Source organism: Sturnira hondurensis, unplaced genomic scaffold, assembly GCF_014824575.4.
Source record: "Sturnira hondurensis isolate 20B ecotype Veracruz unplaced genomic scaffold, ASM1482457v3 Scaffold0010128, whole genome shotgun sequence".
NCBI lineage: Eukaryota > Metazoa > Chordata > Mammalia > Chiroptera > Phyllostomidae > Sturnira > Sturnira hondurensis.
In genome coordinates, this window is record NW_028082759.1 from 16,760,355 (window position 1) to 16,765,378 (window position 5,024).

The 5,024-nt window shown below is 43.3% G+C and overlaps 1 pseudogene; it reads left to right on the forward strand.

Annotated features, from left to right (window-relative positions):
- Positions 1 to 981: 981 nt before the first annotated feature.
- LOC118995439 (histone-binding protein RBBP4-like) lies at positions 982 to 3,323 on the forward strand (annotated as a pseudogene).
- The last annotated feature ends 1,701 nt before the right edge of the window (positions 3,324 to 5,024 follow it).

Below are 5,024 nucleotides of genomic sequence, written 5' to 3' on the forward strand. Positions count from 1 at the left end.
GCTATGCCCTGAAGGCAGGCCATTTGGTGTAACGGCACCTGCAACTGAGGTAAAATGCCTAGTAGTTATTCTTATTCTCGTCATTTAGAAAAGGACGCTATAAGCCAGCATCCTCGACCTTTTTGGCACCAGGGGCCGGTTCCCTTGCTCACCCGCCGCTCACCTGCTGCTGTGTGGCCCTGTTCCTAACAGACCGTGACACCAGTCCCTGACCCGGGAGGTTGGGGACACCGGCTACACACCAATTAAAAAGAAAACGCATAATTAATGTGTGTTTTATTTCCATGCCCTTAGAGTTGCCATATTCCAAACTAGTCTCTCCTTGTATGTTTGCTCATGTTCATGCTAATAAGAAGATTTCCGTGGCATTTATTAGCCTGGAAATTATAACTCTCTTTAGAAGTCCCTGCCTCCTGTTAGCTTTAAAGACAATTAAAGCTAAATTTTTCATTGCCTCCTTTTCTACACAATGCTTTCCAATTTTAACTGCCTACGTTTCTGTTCTATTCAAGTGTAATCACGGTGGCAAAAGTTGAACTGTGACTCCTTGATCTCTTTTGGTGCATCCTCTGTGCTGCTCAGAGGCAGGACAGTTAGAGCGTGAAAACCTACCTGTTCGTATGGATAATAAAGGAAAATTATGAAACAGAGCCTCTATTTGTAGGACTCCAGGATGTGCCTGTAAATATTCCTGTAAAAAGTCTCGTAAATTTAACAACTTGGCAAACACAAAAGCCTATTTTTCCCTTTTCTTTTAATGACAGAGGCTGAGGCACTCACAATTACCATTGACTCTTGGTGTCCAAAACCTACATTTGTAATGGCTTGAAAATTCAGAAATGAATAGTTAATGAATCACTTCTGTGACCTGGTAGCACAGTTAACCCACAACTGGGTGGAGAGTGTTAATGATTCCAAGGAGTTTTAACAAGTGTTAACTCATTCTGTCCTCATTACACCCATGGGAGGTCCTCAGACCAAGCATGTTGCTTGGTTTAGGAAAAAAATAAAGAGATTCTAAAAGGTTAAGTGACTTCTTTATGGTCACATAATGAAGCAGTGGGGGACTTGACTGTCAGCGTCTGCCACTGGCATTCTTCCCACTCAGTAACACTGCTTCAGCTTGGATTTGTTCGCTGTGCCGTGTCAATGATAAAATGACTACGGCATTTGTTGGCTTTTTAATTACCCCTGAATTTAGGAGACCCTGACTTCTTGGTTAAGATCATGATAGGCTATCTTCCAACTTGCAAATAATATTACAGACAGCACCATAAAGAAAGGTCACGATGAACGCTAGCTTAAAGAAGGACAAGAGTGAGGATCAATAGCCTCCCCCCTCCCACTGTGTTAGAACCCGAATCCCCCTGGCTTGCTGGGCTGCCATGGGGGACCACGGAGCAGCCTCTGTGAGGCAGAAGAATGTGTGATCAACGAAAAGTACAAAATATAGAAAAAGCATGCTTTTTCTTTGCTGTTTGATCGTGGACCGTTCTCTGGAGTGGCCCAGCTTAACTGCAGAGTGGCTTCCAGATGTAACCAGACCAGAAGGGAGAGATTCCAGCATTTGTCACCTTGTCCCAGGGACACATGTTGGATGAACAAAACCACCTCGTGAGTGCCAGGGTGCAGCTCGCCAACAATGATGCTCAGTCCAGTGCTTCATACTTGACAGCGAAAACAGAGAATTTGGAGGTTTGGACTCTGTGGTGGAAAAACTGAAACAGAAATAAAGATGAACCACAAATGAGATGTAGAAGGGGCACAATGCACGCCACAGAACCCTTGCGTCATCGCAGCAGACACTCCATCTGGTGATGTTCTCGTTTTGGGCAATACAAAGCGTCCTTCTAAACCAGATCCTTCCAGACAGTGCCACCCAGCCTTGCATCTCCATGGACATCGCAAGGAAGGCTGTGGGCCTTCTCGGGACCCAGATTTCAGAGGGCACACACTAAGTGCTTCAGGGGACCACGCCATCGGCCTACGGGACCCCAGCGCTGCTCTAGAGGAAGGAAAAGTTCTGGCTGCAAAGACCATCTCACAGGATGTGACCTCAGGAGATGTTTTGTGGGACCTGCTCCATGAGTCTCAGTGTAGATCAGCTGCTGAGGATCAGAAACTTACGATCTGGGACACTCCTTCAAAAATAATACGTCCAGACCAAGCGGCTCAGTTGATGCTCACACGGCTGAAGTGAACTGCCTTTCTTTTCATCCTTACAGTGAATTCGGTCTCGCCACAGGATTAGCTGATAAGACTGTGGGAATCTGATACATCTGAAATTTAAGTTGCATTCCTTTGAAGCGCCTAAGGATGACACATTCCAGGTTCAGGGGTCGCCTCAGAATGAGACCATTTTGGCTTCCAGTGGTACTGATGGTAGATTGAATGTCTGAGATTTGAGTAAAAGTGGAGAAAACAGTCCCCGGAAGATACAGAAGATGGGCCACCAGAATTGTTCGTTCATGGGGGTCACACTGCCGAGATACCTAATTTCCCCTAGAATCCCAAAGGACCTCGGATGATCTGTTCTGTGTCAGAAGAAAACATCATGCAAGTGTGACAGGTGGCAAAGAACATGGGTAATGACAAGGACTCTGAAAGAAGCGCGGATCCAGGAGGGCAGGGGACTTAGTTACGCCTGCACCTCCTGTGATTTCAGACTCCCCTTGGTCTCCTCTCAACCCTGATATTGATTTAACACTGACTTTGAGACACAGACTCCGCTCAGCTACCCCCTGTAACTGCTCTTAGCCGAAACTGAGGGTGTCTTTTAAACATTAACTGGGGCTTGATTCAGGAACACCGCTGACTCGTCTTTAAAGTTACCTCAGGAGTTTTCTAGTAACAAAGATTTAAAGTACCAGCCAAAAGGGAATACTGTGTGTGGTGATTTTATTTTTTTATACTATATCCCCATGTTTTCCAGACTCATTGAAGTAAAGGCTAGAAATAAAAAATAGAGCCAAGAGAGGCAGGTGTCTGAGCCATGAAGGCCAACCACCACAAAGATTCAGGTCACATAAATTCTTACTCTGAGATCTGCACGCCTGACTTTTCGGGATGCGCACTTGGCTGTGTAGACCAGTTTCCTCCCAGTTCTTAAGTTGGAACCATATGATCCTTTTTCTTCATATATTTTTGCTTGTTAGTATATTTCTTGAGCTGTTTTCATATCATGTCTTTCCTTTCTGTAAAATGTTTTAAAAAAAAAAAAACTTGGGACCATCAAGTTGTAAAGATGTATGTTTTTACCTGACAATTATACCACAGGTAGACAGACTGTCCAATTAAGTATGGAAAAGTGAAACAATGTCTTGTATGTGTTTTTTTAATTACATTAATCCTGGATAAAAGTTGGTTTTTAAAAAAAAAAAGATCACGTCTGTTTGGGGTGACCAGTGTCACCAGCAGGCCTGTTATTCTCCATGACTAACTGTATACGTGCTGATAATGGAATAAATTTATTTTCTACATTAAAAAAATAAGGGCAAGAATCAAATGCATGTGCCAGACAAAGACAGGTATTTCCACCAACTTTAACCCTGTAGCAATTGGATGAAATATTATCAGTAGCCTGGGTACAGTCTACCCTCTGAACTAGAATGACACAGCTGACCATGAGGCTTTGACTCATCTTCACTGCTTGTTTTTAAAGTATCACCTTAATTAGAAAACCGAGCGGCCACCTCCCCCACTCATCTTTTCAGACAGCTGAGACCTCGTCCCTTATTTCTCAACTGCCCTTATCCAACACAGTGCCTCTCATATAATAAGGCCACAGGTAGAAGGCAATAGAGAGCAGTATGTGCATCCTAGAATAATGACTTTTCAGACACAGCTCGAGCAGAGGCAGGAAACAGAAACAGATTACACAGAAGCAGAGACAGGAAGCAGAAACAAACTACACAGAAGCAGACACAGGAAACAGAAACAGATTACACAGAAGCGGAGGCAGGAAGGGCCCTGGAAATGCTACTGGCTGAGGACTGTTTTTTCATGGACGTCACCTGATGGAACAACGGGAGGCTGCACGTGATCTCTCTCCTACAATAGAGACACTGAGCGGAGCAGAGTGTTCCATTCCAGGGCCAGGTGCCTGTTTCTGAGGTGCCAGAAATTGCTCTAACACTTTACACACTTGAGAGGATGGTTTCTACAAATACACAAGTGACAGTAAGCGTGGCTGTGGGCGATCTACGCCAGGTTGTCTGCCATCCCGAGGCCCAGCCAGAGGTCACTTCATAGCAGAATGAAACAGTACTGCAGAGAGTAAGGTAAGAGCAGAATGAGCTAACACACACACACACACACACACACACCCAGAAAACAAACAAGCAAAAAACTTTAAAGAATTGTTTTTCATTGTAGTAACGGGATTAAAGTCTCTGAAGGAGTCAGCATAGAACAGAATTGATGTCAAGCAAATCAAATCAGTGATACAAAAACCTGAAAACTCCCAGAAAAGGGAGAGAAATGATAAAAATGTAGGCTGATAATATCTGAAGAATAGAGAGAAGAGATCCAATGTGTTGATAAAAGCTGTTCTAAAAGTAGAAGCATAACAAAAGAGAAACTATACTCAAAGATAGAATAGGAGAATATTTTGCTAGGCAGGAAACACCAGAATCTGTTGTATGCCAGAAAAAATTAATAAAATATTTTAATACAACTACGAAGAGTAGGATGTTTTCTTGAACACCAAATTCCAGTAGGAAACAGGATAAATGGTATAGATGTCTGAGATTAAAAGTTTGGGACACGGGATCCCAAATTAAGCCAAGATGTCATTCATGTGTGATAGCAACTGAAAACACTCTTACACATGCAAAAGCTCTAAAAATTATAACACCCGTACGCCTCTTATGAATTAGGGAAACCAAACAGAACCTCGGAGGTGTGTTCCACCCCCGCTAGGAGTCTGATCATCACAAAGGTTTCTACAATGGGGAAGGACTTGCAAATTGGTTAGTCTTGAACAATAGTCACAACTACACAGAGATTTTTTTAAATGTTTTCAT